This window comes from Nematolebias whitei, chromosome 2, assembly GCF_014905685.2.
Source record: "Nematolebias whitei isolate Nwh7 chromosome 2, NemWhi1, whole genome shotgun sequence".
NCBI classification, from domain to species: Eukaryota; Metazoa; Chordata; class Actinopteri; order Cyprinodontiformes; family Rivulidae; genus Nematolebias; species Nematolebias whitei.
The window spans coordinates 43168752-43183383 of record NC_056499.1 but is presented as its reverse complement, the minus strand read 5'-3'; the positions used below and the strand labels follow the sequence as shown (position 1 = coordinate 43183383).

Sequence of the window (14632 nt, the reverse complement as noted above, 5' to 3'; positions counted from 1 at the left end):
ATTTAGGGTTTCGGTCATAGGTGAACCTGTTCTTTGGAAGTTTGTAAAAGTGGGCATGGAGCATGGCCACGGACTCTCCCAGAGCCTCAGAGCCAAACCTGCCCTGGTCCACGTCAAAACAGAAGACATGTGTGAAGCTGTGCCGGAGCTAATTTTCAATCGTCTCTGATATCGTCTTCATTCGCATCATGGAGATGTCCTGCCATCTGCTGTACTTATCCACCCGTACAACTTTTAGTTTTCGCTGTGGACCAAGAACAAAATTTGATACGCTTTCTGGTGAATCCGTGAACACGTAGTACGTCACTGGTAATCCCAGCATAAAATGTCTTTCTGCTGAGGTTATGAAAGTTTTGAGGTAGGCCTCCAGGTATCTGCAGTGGAGACAGAGAAAAACAATTGACATATTAGTTATTGCACAGTATGATACAGCATTTATTAACTGAGATAATACAACTTTTCTACAGGTTTGTCTTTAACATTGTTTGAGATGGCAGACAACGACTTTCCTGGAGTCTGCTGACATTTGGACTGTCAACACTAAAACAGGTTCTGTTTTCCTTAGCTTGAGCGTAGTCAAATAACCAGTTAAGAGAGACTCTGGTGGCTGAAAGAAACAAGCTAAGACAAATAATTTATGTGAGAGGTGACATAATGTGTCTGAATGCAGTCATTGTTTCAAAGTATAAAGAGGTCTTCAAGGTCACAAGTTTGATGCAGATATGCAAACTTTTCTCATTTTAAGGGTATTATTGTATTAAAACAATGCAATAACACTAAAACAATTGTTAGTGGGAATCCTTCAAGGCCTTCATCACCTCCAAAGAAGGCCTAATAATTCAGCACATATGAAATGTTACATTTTAAACTTTTATTTAACATTTAATTTATATAAAGTTAATGCTATTGGGACTGTGGTAGCTCAATGGTCGAGTGCAGCAGCCTTGGTCTACAGGCTCAAGCTTGCATCAGGATGTGTATCCAACACAAAACAATTGCAATTGTATTATATATGTATATATATACATATATAATACACATTTTCAATGCAATTTTTACTGTTCGCTTTTCATTATTTCTCTTATTTGTAAAATCTTTGCAATTAAGCAAGATAATATATATTATATGTATATATATATATATATATATATATATATATATATATATATATATATATATATGTATATGTGTGTTTGTGTGTGTACAGTATAACTTGTTAGAGTTATGAGATGAAATAATTTATTTAGGTTTTGAAACAGCTAAGTGTGGAGTTACAATGTTTGTAGAAATACTTTGTAAATTATATCAAGCACAATGTAATGTGATTGGGGTTTAATTTGTAAACCCATCGATGCTGGAACACAAATAGCAGGCAGGCTAGCGGGGGTTGGGTCTGGGGGTCCTTCCCCACAAATTTTTTAATAGATGCAATTTTCTGCATTTTGGTGTATTTTACCAGGTTGTTGAACATCTACGTTTACCTACATTTGTAAACACTCTGCTTCTGTCAAGCATCTTACCCCACCTCCCTCTTACTTGAGTCAGAGCCCGACACTATCCCTACTTGTTGTTGTCTGATTCCATAATGTGAAACCTCCAGGCGCCTCATCCGTCTGTTCATGGCAGCTGCCTGTGGGCTCCTGCCTGCGTACAACAGCCTGGTTAGCTCAACACTCATGCGACCACTCTTTCAGGGCCAGAGATTTCTTTAAGGGTAAATGCGGAGATGCTCCTAGATGAGGTAGCTCGTATGCTCATTAGCCAGAGTTTCTTTATTTGTTGTTGTGTAATTGTGTAAATTGTGTAATCAGGGTCCCAGTTACATCCAACAATAAAATGTAAACTAAAAACAGTAATAAGATCTAAGATATGAACTAAGAAAAACATCAACTAAAATACACTAAGCACTAATAGCACAAAAGCAATACGCCAAACAGCAGCATGAACATGAGTCTGTGTGAGCAGATGAGCACGCATGAACACAACAACATGAAACAGATCAGCAGCAACATGAAACAGATCAGCAGCAACATGATGTGATTTTTCACAGTGATTATTCTAGTTAGAGATTCATGAGTCTAACAGCCTCAGGGTAGAAGCTGTTCCTCAGTCTAGTGGTTCTACACTTAATGCTCCTCGACCTCCTTCCTCAGGGGAGTGGGACAAAAAGTGTGTATGCTGGGTGAGTGGGGTTCTTCATGATGCAGATGGCCCTCTTCCTGCATCTGGAGATGTAAATGTCTGTGATGGTGGGGAGGCTGACTCCAACAGACTTCTGTGCAGCCTTCACCACTCTCTGCAGAGCTTTTCTTTCTGCAGTCGTGCAGCCTCCATGCTACATGTTGATGCTGAAGCACAGGATTCTCTCCACTGCACACCTGTAGAAGGAGGTGAGGACTGAGCTTCCCAGACCTCACCAGACCTGGGGGGTGGGGGTAGGTGTGTTTGTTCCTTCTGAAGTCCAGGACCTTCTCCTTTGTCTTTTTCACATTGATGCGAAGTTTATTCTCTTTGCACCAGCTCTCCAGGTGTTCCACCTCTTGCCTGTAGCTGGACTCATCATTGTTTGTGATGCATCCCACCACCGCTGTATCATCTGCAAACTTTACAATGACAGCCTGGATGGGCAGGTGCACAGTCATACATGAGCAGAGTGTACAGGAGAGGGCTCAACACTCATCCCTGAGGGGAGCCAGTGCTGAGGGTTATGGTGGAGGAGAAGTTGTGGAGCCTCAGTGACTGTGGTCTGTTAAGAAGTCTAAGACCCAAAGTAAGTGGCTGTTGTGTTTAAAATGAGTGTTTATTTAATTATTTTCAGTTTACATATTCAGTATAAGTTTAATTTGTTCAAGGCTATCATATTTGTTTATAACTTTATTTTTAGTAAGCCTGAGAGTTACTGGAGCCAAGCAAACCGTTACCAGAATGAACTTTGTCCAAATAAGAGAGTTCCCAGATCCTGTTCCGGCAGGATTAAAATTAAGCCTCACTTGAGATACTGCAAAATCTGTCAACTCTTGAAAGTATGAGTGTGTCACATTCGGGTTTGGATTCATAATAAGCCAGACACAGGTGTACAAAAAGAACAGTTTTTATTAAATTGGTTGCTTCTGGAGGAATCAGGATCAGCTGCATTAACAGGTTCTCACAGGAAGGAGAGAGTCACTTGACAGAATGACAGCGATGACATCACTGGTCCTGGTGCAGAGCAGCTGTAGAGAAAAGCTGCAATAATGTGGTTCAAGGGGCAAATCCAATAATGGGGTCCGGTTGTTGAAGCAGTGGTCATGAACAGAAAGGCAGAGAGCAGAAACCAGGGCCAAGTCGCGATTCGTGAGGCATCGTCGTGTTAAACAACTTGTCCATGATATTCTAATTTTTTGGAAAGGGTTTGTATATTTGTTCTTGCACATAGTATAACATGTTGTATATGTTCATCTTGTCCACAGTGCTCACCTTTTCTTGTATTATGTTTCTTTGTTTGAAATAGTGAATGTATGCCAAATCTCAATCTTGTTATTAATCTTTCTTCCTTTAGTTGTGTTCTTCTTAGATCTAAAGGCATTTCTCCCATTTCTACTTCTAGTGCTGTTGTTGGTGTAGTTTTGAATGCTCCTGTGCAGATTCTTAACGCCTGATGTTGTATTGTGTCTAATTTTTCCAAATGAGTTTTCGCTGTTGATCCATAAATGATGCTTCCATAATCAATGTTTGATCTGATTAATCCTGTATACATTTGTTTTAATGCACCTCTATCTGCTCCCCAGTCACTGCCAGCCAAAAATCTTACAATATTTATTATTTTCTTGTATTTATCTATAAATTTCTGTATATGTATTTTTTATATTATTTTTTCATCAAACCATTATCCTACAAATTTTACACTTTTTACTTGTTCTAATTCTTGATTATATTTTTTAGATTTTATTTCCTCTCTTATTTTTTTCTTTGCAAATACCATAACTTTTGTTTTGTCTACTGAGAACTTAAATCCCCATTGAAATGCCCATTTTTCTATTCTAATTATCATATATTGGATTTTGTTTTACAACAAATTCAGTATTTTTACCTCTTTTCCATATGGCTCCATCATCTGCAAATAATGAACATCCCATTTCCTACCCAGTGTCTGTAAATATATAATTTATCATTATTGAAAACAATAACGAACTTAAGATGCTTCCTTGTGGTGTTTCATGTTCTACTGTAAATTTTCTTGATAGTTCTTGCTCAATTCTCACTTCTATTGTTCTGTTTGATAAAAAGTTTTGAACTCAGTTAAACATCTTTCCATTGATCCCCATTTGACACAATTTAATTAATAATCCTTTTACCCACATCATATCATATGCTTTCTCTATATCAAAAAAATACAGAAACTACACTTTCTTTGTTGATTTGTGCTTTTCTGATTTCATGCTCTAAACACAATGTTGGATCATTAGTATTCCTCCCTTTTCTAAACCCACACTGATATTTAGATATATACCATTTGATATGTAAATAAAAAGTTAATCTATTATTAATCATTTTTTCATTATTTTACATATACAGGTATTTGACATTAAAGCAATAGGTCTATAATTTTCTGGGTTTGTATTGTCTTTTCCTGCTTTGGCTATTGGAACTATTATCGCCTCCTTCCAGCTCTCTGGCAGCTCCCCTTCCTTCCAGATTTTATTGTAAAATTCTATTATTATGTATTTTGATGTTTCACTTAGATGTTCTATCATTGCATATCAAATGTTATCTTTACAAGGTGCTGTATTCCTTGTTTTCCTTATTGCATAGTTCAGTTCTTCTCTTTTGGTAAACTGTTCATTCAATAAATTATTTGCTGATCTGGGGTTACAGTACATAATCAACTTTTCTTCAGTATTTTGTAAAAAATATTTGTATTTTAGTTTTGTGGCTTCCTGACGTTTCCTTCCTTCTTCACTGATGTTACTCAAACTATGAATTTTACTAAATGTTTTTGCTAATATTTAAGTTTTCTTGTCATCTTTTATAATAGTTTTGTTATCTATTTTTAATACTGGATATTCATATTATTTTTTAATACCATTCATTCTTTTAATTACATTCCTTTTTTTTTCAATTTTTGTTTCTTTACCCACTGTGTTACAGAATTTTCTCCAATATTCTCTCTTTGTGTTCTTAAGGATTCTCCTTACCATTGCTTGCTTTCTTTTATAATCAATTGGATTCTGATAAATTGGATTCCTTTTAAGTCCTTTAAATACTTTATTTCTTAACTTTATTGTTTCAATAGACTCACTTGTCTACCATGGTACAGTTTTCTTGTCATTCTGTCTTCCTCCTTTCTTTATTGAATTTTCTGCAGCTTCTAGACTTACCTTATTTATATATATATATATATATATATATATATGTATACTCTATTTATTACTTATTTAAATTTTTAAACAGGAAAAGATTAAAAGAAATCGGGCCTGGATCAGCATTTTTGCTGTTTTACAGCAGGTTCCTGTTCTGCAGAATGTAAAAAACACAACTATCCGGCATCACATCACATTAATGGACACACAGACATACTACCTTACAAAATACAAGAATGGCAGCATAAATACGGCAGACACCTAACGGTGATTGCAAAAGAGGGTGTCCAACAGATGACGCACAAGTCTTCTTAAAAAGTGGGAATGTTGAGATGGACTTTATATGCTGTGGAATGTCATTGCATGCTTGAGTATAAACATAGAAAAATGATCTCTGGCCAGAACAGTTTTTAAAGGCTGGTATTGGCAAGTGTCCACTTGTAGCAGCTCTAGTCAAGCGACCATGTCCATTATTGGTTTTAGGAATCAAAGTAGAAAGAGCTACATTACTGACACCATGAAAAACCTGAAAATACAATTTAATACTGTAATGCTGTGTAGAACATAATTTTGAAAAGTTAGAGCATTTGAAGAAGAAAGAGCTGTACAGTGATGAGTCCACCCAGGAAGTTTGTTATGAATTTTGTAGGGCTACTATTGTACTATTGTAGAGCCTAGCTATGGGTTTCAGGATTTCATTAGTAGTAAGAGACCAGACCAATAAACAGTATGACATAGTTGAACGTATTATGGCATGAAGATATGTGTTTGAAACTGAAAATGTTAAATTTGATCTAATTTTGGAGTAAACGTACATTTTTGTTTCAGCTTGGTATATAAAGATTGCACGTGGTCATGATAAGTTAAATGAGAGTCCAAGATAATTCCCACATATTTATAAGTAGTGAAAATAGAAAGGGGTTTGTTTAAAAAAGTAAGAGGATTTGATATATTGAAATGTCTTCTAGGTGAGGAAAAATACATACATACAGATTTTTTTTAATTAATTGTCAAGCGATTTTCTTGTAGCCAAAAATGACATTGCTGAAGATCTGCTTGTAGCTGACTGTTGATAGATTCGATATTTGAGCCAGATAAGAAAAGAGAAGTATTATCAGCATACATTAAAATATTGGAGTGATTAAATATTTTGGGAAGGTCATTTATGTATAGTAAAAAAAGCAGAGGAATATTTCTCAGTGACAGGTCGCTACACACTGGACAATGCCATCTTGTAATTTTCCTCTTATCGCCGACCCTTGGATCGAATCGGTGGTTCCTCGGGGACAGGTGGCGCCCAACTGCAGCCCCCCGCTGCTCATTCCCTCCTGGAGAGCGTAGTGTCGGTGGAGGGGGGCTGAGTGAATGCTCACCCCATCCCACCTCGTTTCGCATCGGCGATCACATCGCTCCCGGCTGACGGCGCCCTCTGGGGTTGCCCGGCGTAACCCAGGAGGCGGCTGACATGAAGGGACCTTTTTTACGTCCCACGCCTTTCCTGCCAGTTCAGATGATCCGGCGGGAAGGTTGTTTTTACTAGGTTCCATTCCGGCTCACCGTCTTGATCCATCTGGCCTCGTTTTCCCAACAGGACGTCCTACGGGCGAGGCCACAGACGTTTTTTTCCTGGTAGATTGGGGGGGCCGGTCTCCACAGTCCGCACCCATCTCCAGAGCAGGGGTTCACCGAGCGGAAAGTCCCTCAGTGCCCCCTGGAGCCAAGCCTGATGGAGGTGTCATTGGAGCAAGATGTCGAGGTGGACCAGCGTCCTGTGCCTCCAGTTAGCATAACCGAGACGGTGACACCGCTCTCCAACTGAGCTCACCAGCATGCGTTCCACACGCCCGCTGCGAACAACACGTTACGCTGTTGGCGTACACGTTCAGAGGTGGGAAGAGATGGTGGCCCTCTGTCCTTCGGCTCGCTCCGCTCTTGTAGCGGCTGCTTGCTAACGACGCTGCTGGCCCCTGCAGTACGCTCCGTTTACAGGGCAGCTGACGTCATCCTCAACCGGTGCGCCTCTTTTGCTGTCTGCCTCCCCGCATCGCAGCCGGAGAACGAGGTCCCAGAAGCTCTCCTGGCTTGTCACTCCACCTTCCTCTCAGGAGAGCTGCAGGAGCTTGTTGGAGGTCCTCTTTTCATCAGCGAGAGATCATTTCAAGATGCTCCACGGCTGCACAACGCTTCCCCAGCTCTGCTACGCCAGCCCCTCCCGTCAGACGTCCCCGGCATCCGGAAGTTCATTTTTTTCCCGGACTTCGCCAACAGGGGGCCCTCCAGGACAACAAACAGAGCTCAAGGGAGGATAACCAGGTGTCGGTTTGCAAGAGGTGTGTTGATGACACGATGTGAAATAAACATCATTTTATGATGAAGTGTCTTTTAGCCAGTCTGTCGGCATGGATTATCTGACAAGCGGCCCCATAACACACACTCATCACGAATGAGCCTTTTAAGGTTGTTTTCATTCACAGTCAGCGGTGCCAATACGCTCTCCCGCGGCATGAAAGTGCACACGCAGCTCTCAGCGCCCGCCGTTCACGTCAACGTTAACGTGAGACCGCAGTACAAGCCCAGTAACGTATCTCGCTCTCGGCAGGAGCGACATGCGTTTTTTCATCGCAGTAGTGTCAAACGCGCGCTCCTGTGGCGTCAGCAGTTTCACAAGCCTCACAGCGGCTCCGCTCCTTCATCCTCGAAGAAGGATTTCTGAATTAATACTGCAGCTTGTGGAATCACTCAAAAGTTCTTGTGATTCGCAGCCAAGAATGAACGTGTTTCTGCAGACCGAGTCCAGTGATAACCTCGCCCCACCGATGCCGCGCACTGCTTCCTGACCGCACCAGTGTCAATGCGCGCTCCCGTGGCAATCTTGGCTTAAGGCATCGCATGAATGAGGGCGCGCACACATGACTCTTCAGGGCACGTCGGCTCATACGTGCACCCGCTCCCCGAACGTTTACACAGATCAGCTGCACACAACGTGAGCACAGCACATGAGCTGCATCCCGCAGCATCAGCAAACCGACAACGATTTGCATGCTCGGGGGCGCGCGTGTTTTCTTTCTCATTCAGCGCGCACCAGCTCACATCAGCATGCATGTGCGTTTCATAGCATAAATGCGTGCCCACTTTATAAATTATAAACGAGTGGCAATGAGCGCGCGCTCCAGACGGATGGGCGGACCGTTTTTCATCCGGGGATTCATGCTGTAGTACAGCTCAAACCCCGGTGTGGAGGAACTCTGTGACATTTTCTGTCATTTCTGAACAGATCTCGTCCCCTCTCGCAGAAGTTCAGGAAATTCTGGTTTAAATGTAATTTCTAGAGTCTCAGAAGGAGAGGAAAACGCAGGGTCCCTCTCTCATCACTTCCTGGTCCCAAAGAACTGGAAAGATGAGATTTATTCTAGATTTGTCAATTTTTTTAACTGTGAGAAACAACACTCCATTATGCGCCCGAGCCGCTCTAATTCTGCTTTATCTGGACACCTACTGCTGCTGAGCAGTTTGTACAGACAGGTGGCAGCAGTGCAACTCACGTGAACCGGTTGAGTGATATCAGCTGTTTTCTGTCAGCAGACCTATGTCACACATGTCAGCTTTCACAGAGGCACACACATTTAACAAGCTGTGGGGGCGCTGTGGTTCTCCACACAGCAGCTCATTTAAATGTTTTTGGAGTGTCGCACGGGTTCTTTGAATGTGACTCAACACTGACCTTGAATTGCAGAATCATCAGGGTTTTTGATTCACACAGACAGCAAGTGACTGTTGCATACATACTGGCAGGAGATGTATGCACTCAACCCATGTGCCACATTGTGAGACAGATGCTGCGTGGGGCACACCCAATCTGCTCTCCATTGGAGTAGGGTACATCTCATGTATTCCGAACAAGGGGCGGATGTGATGTCCAAGACGGTCCTTTGCGGCACGGGGACCTGGGACCTTCTACCCAGAGCTATGGCTCAGACACGGCAGAAATCCTACCAGTGCCTGTAGACGTGTAACAACACGAGAGAACGCTCAATGTCAACTATAATTATCGTGGAGTCACGGGACGATCCACCGCTGGGTTGGACATGCCTGCTCACAGCCTGTGGTCGTAATGCTTTTTCACCTTCCTCTCTCCCTCTGGTATCACGGTTTTCTGAACCGAGCTCAGGAGGAGAGACTGGCAGCTCCTCTGCCCCAAGTGCGTGAACGCATCATGGTTCCCAGGCCTACGACACTTGTTATCAGGGCGCTCGTGGAACCTGCCGTGGAGGGAGGACGCTCTCCTCCAGGTGGGAGGAACGATAAGGAGTTAATCAGAATAGGCCAGCACCTGTGGTCTGGCCGCTGTGCGGATCTTTTTGAGAGGATGGATCTCTCTTAAGATGTAGTGCGTACAATTCAGGATTCACGTGCTGCAACCACCACAGCGCTGTTCACATCAAGTGGTCAGTTTTTTCAGCACTGCGGTACAGAGAAAGGTGTAGAGGCCACTTCATGTCCACTGTACGACATGCTGTCCTTTTCTGCAGCAGTCGATGGACAGAAATCTGGTGTCCAGCCCGATTATCGTATGCTACAGCCATGCTTTCTTCTTGTCTCAAAGTTGTCGGAGACAGAACAACCTTTAATCATCCTCTGACGGAACATTTTGACTCAGATTGAAATAGCAGCTGTGGGCCTGTTTGTGACATGAGAAACGCTCAGTGTCAATTATGGTTTTCTCTGAGCCCACGAGACGAACCACCGCTGGGGGTGGATGCGCTTGCCCACAGCCCATGGCCCAAAATGCTTCTGTACGCGTTTTCCTCCACCTCCTCTGATTTTACGGTTCTTGAACCGAGTTCAGGAGGAAGGATTGACAGCTCTCCTGGTGGCCCCCGAACGCGTGAGCGCACCGTGGTTCCCAGTCCTGCAACGCCTGCTGTCGGGGAGCCCGTGGAAACTGCCGTGGAGGGAGGACGCTCTCCTCCAGGCAGGAGGAGCGACCAGGAGTTACCCAGAAATAGGCCAGCACCTGTGGGTCTGGCCGATGAACGGATCCGCTTAGAGAGGATGGGTCTCCCACAGGATGTAGTGCATATGTAGTGAACCTGGTCTGACCCTTATCTGACCCTGATGACCTCAAATCTACCAGATGGACAGAGACTGTTATTTTCATTGATCTGAATAAGTCTGAGCCATCTGATGACTTTCTTTCTTGAATTAATCAAGCAGAAAAGACAATTCTTTATAATCATTACTGTCTTACAAATGTTTGATAATCAAATTGTGTTAGTTTCACTCAATGCTTACAGGTTGAAAAGAACTACTCATTTTTATTTTACATAAACAGTAAGTAATGATTTTTATTCCTCATTCAAAGAAGAAATCACCTTAATATGCATTTCTTGATTTTCTGTCTGAAATGAGCCAAGTCGTAAGTATGTGAAAGTTGAAGCTTCGGTCAACTAAATGTTTACTGAAAAAGGGATGTCATGTTTTACTATTTGGAAAGATACAACAGAGTGAGGCTCCAAAAAGTCTGCTTTCTGCAATAATCTCTCTGTCAGTTGTTAAACAAATCTCATTCCCTGACCTCGACTTTTGATAATACCTTACGTCAAACACCACTCCTCTTTCTGGTCCATCCACGAATCAGAAAGCTCTAAAGTAAACCCGGAAGTAAACTCATTTAAAATGTGACAACTTCCCGGTTCTGGGAGAGTTTTCAGAGAGTTTCCAGAGAGTTTTTCTTTGGAGTTCGAAAAGTCTGAAGAGTCTAAGAGACTGAGAGACTTAGACAATGAAGAGTTGCAGAGAGTTGGAATGGTGAATAGTTCTGAAGCAGTTCTCAAGGAGTTCTGAAGCAGTTCTGAAGAGAATTCAGAAGAATTTGTCAGAATTCATGGAGAATTCATGAAGAGAGTTATGATTTTGGGAGTTGGAATCTGAGAAGAGTTGCTGACAATGAAAGGAGTTCAGAGTTCTTGAATGCAGGACGCGTTCAGGATGATCCAGAGACGTTTTGGAATTATAATTTCTGTTTGAACGACCCACGCACGACTCTCTGAAGGTTTGGCAGTTCTCAACGGAGACGCTGAAAAGAGTCTGAAGGATTCTTACTGAGCTGATGAACTTCAACAAGGTAAAAGTTCTTCTTCGACCAAGTGTACCGTGGACCAGCTGAGATCTGACGGAGCGTGCAATTTCTGGTCAAACAGATTAAATTCCCTCACATATTTCTCTGTAAGATAAATCTCCACTTCATCTTAAACTCTTCTCTCTCTCACAAAACCAGTACAGATATTTTAGAAATATCTGAAGCAAAGTCCTCGTTCACCGCCGAGTGATCGATGCTCATTTTCTGTGAAACTGTCTGTTATTATTTTCATATTTTGCCAAATTAATGTAAATGTTTGATGTTAAACTTTGATTCTGAAAATAAATGACTCCATTCATTTTGATGGGTCAAAGGTAAATAACGTCTCTCGTTACATTTTGTTAAAATTCAATGCACGACTTACACAGTCAGAAAGATGAGGAACTCGTGAAAAAGTATGCATATAAACGGGGATATATTGTCATACTACAACTAGTGACACGTACCCACGTGACTCACTACACATACAATTCTGTTTTCACATGCTGCATCTACCACAGCGCTGTACACATCAAAGCGGACAGCCATTTCTGCGCTGGTGCACAGAGAAGGGTGTAGAGGCCACCTCATGTCCATTAGGTGGCATGCTGTCCTTTCTGCAGCAGCTGATGGACAGAAATTCTGTGTCCAGCACGATTAAAACGTACGCTGCAGCCATCTCTTCCTGCCACGAAAGGTTTCTGAGACAGAACAGGTTTTAATCATCCGCTGATGAAGCGTTTTCTAAAAGGTGTACAGAGACGCAGGCCTGTTTTCACACCCACTTGTTCCACAGTGAGATTTAATACTGGTCCTGCAGGTCCTGATCAAAGCTCCATTTGAGTCTTTGGATCAGGTTCCACTTAAATTTTTGTCTCTTCAAACAGCCCTGCTGCTGGCTTTAACATCCGCTAAGAGGATGAGTGATTTATCTGCCCTCTCTGTCGCTCCGTCATGTCTCAGAATTCAGGCTGACGGCAGCTCAGCTGATTTAAGACCAAACCCAGCTTTTATGCCTAAAACATCACAAGCTCTTTTAAATCAAGAGCGATATCGTTGGAGGGGTTCACACACAGATCAGAAGAAGTAGCGTCTTTTCATCTCCTCTGTCCGGTGCGGGCGTTGACGTGTTACATAGCGTGCACAGCTGTAATGTGTCAACATTTGTTTGTGCATTATAGAGATGCATCTGCAGGTCGACCGTTATCCACCCAGCGCTTGTCACACTGGCTGTGTGAGGCCATTTCTGAAGCCTACAGAGCATCAGATTTAGAGCCTCCTGTCAACCTCAGAGCACACTCGATCAGGGGTATCGCATCTTCGACTGCTTTGCATAATGGTATGGTAATGCATGACATTTTGCACTGCGGCCACATGGTCAACACCCTGCTCATTTATTCGCTTTTATCTACGTGATGTGACGGGTCGTTCCATGACACATTCTGTCTTTAGTGTTTTACAGAATGAATATTGTTGTTTCATGGAACTCCGTTTTACTCACATCTGTATGCATGCATTACAGTGTGAGATGTTATCAGTCACAAGTTGTGATTGTTATTTTGGTTCTATTGTCACTAATCAGTTCACGACTATTGTTACCAATCAGTTCATTTGATTAATAATCAGCTCTCCTGTTATTATTAATCTGTTCATACGGTTCAGCCGTAAACCGGTTGGTTCATGGCTCTTTTCAGCTTTTTTCCCTCCCCGTTGAAGTTTTCCGGAGCGTTCATGCATTCAGAACGCATAGTTACACAACATGCGTCTGTGCATGGCACACATAATTACGCAATGCGTAATTACGCACATGGGGAGCTGAATGACAAGACGGTTTTAGGCAAGCTTCTGCGTCATACGGTGTTTGAATGGACCCAGTGAGGCGAGGACAACATCCGCTTCGCCCTTAACCCAATAAGCGACAGCCTTAAAGGGCGAAGCCTATACGAAATAGAACGTTGGTTACGTACTGTAACCCCAGACTCTATGAGTATAGGCGTAGCCCTTTAAATGTCGGGCCTCACTGGCTCCTAAATGGCTGAAGAAAAAGCTATTTTTGGGAGCCGATTTTCCGCTCTTAACGTAATTTATACGGACCGGGTGGGGCCCACACAGCAGGTGGGCGTGGACTAAATTTTTCAGTGCGATGCTTTGGATATCGGGATAAACCCACTAAGCGACAGCCTTAAAGGGCTACGCCTATACTCATAGAATCTGGGGTTACACTACGTAACCAACGATTCATTCAGGGGGAAAAAGTAATTTTGTTGTTGCCACGTTTCTGTTAGACAAATAAAATCCAGCTTACGGTCGGATATTAGGTCTTGAATAAGCTGACCTTTTCCAGTGAGTGAGCGAACGTTCAGAAGGCCAAACTTTACGGAGGAGGAGTTGGTAGCGACCGAAGCATTAGCCGACTGAGCTAGGCTAGCTAACATGCTATTACTTTTAGTGGTCCGAGTATTGCGGCGTGTAGAATGGTGAGAGTCAGACCAGATGGAGTTTATGGGGTTAGACTTGTCAACGTGGAGTCTACGGCGGGAGCCACGGTGAGGATGGAAGGCAATGTCCTGAAGAGGGAGCACAGGTGGCACGGCTGGTAGGAAACGAAGGCGAAGGAGCTCGACCGCTGAGTAATGGAGAAGACCAGACGCCGGGTGGTGGTGGATGAGCAGCTGGAGAGTCCAAACCAGAGCAGGCAGCAGGTAAATCCTAATGAACCGCACGGTTGGTATTGAGACGGATCAGAGACTTGGTGTAGGGAAAAGACAGGAAGGACTGAATAAAACAGAAAAAAGCAAAAAAGCACGACGAGCAGCGGCAACCAAGATGCGCCAGCGTTCGCTCACCGGAAGTAAGTCAGAGTAGAGCTACTACTTAATGGCTGAGTAGCCATTAAACCAACTGTGTTGAAGATATAAATGTGATGATTACCTCCTGAAAGTTTCAATAAAATCCAATCAGTGGTTCATGGAAAACAAATCAATAAAATAAAACAACAACATGAGTACTCACACAAACATTTACAAAAGCATTACTGCCTTTTGGCCTTTGGGAACAGGTGATAACAATGTCATTGTGACATGCTAGTTGGTTGCCTTGAAAACGCAACCACGAAAATCTGTTAAAAATATTAGTTTACAGACTTTAGTTTTATGACTTCTTGATAGTTTTAGAG

General features: G+C 42.7%; 1 pseudogene; it reads right to left on the bottom strand.

Annotated features, from left to right (window-relative positions):
• LOC119426959 overlaps positions 1 to 14632 on the bottom strand; it is a 60411-nt pseudogene that overhangs the window by 45206 nt on the left and 573 nt on the right.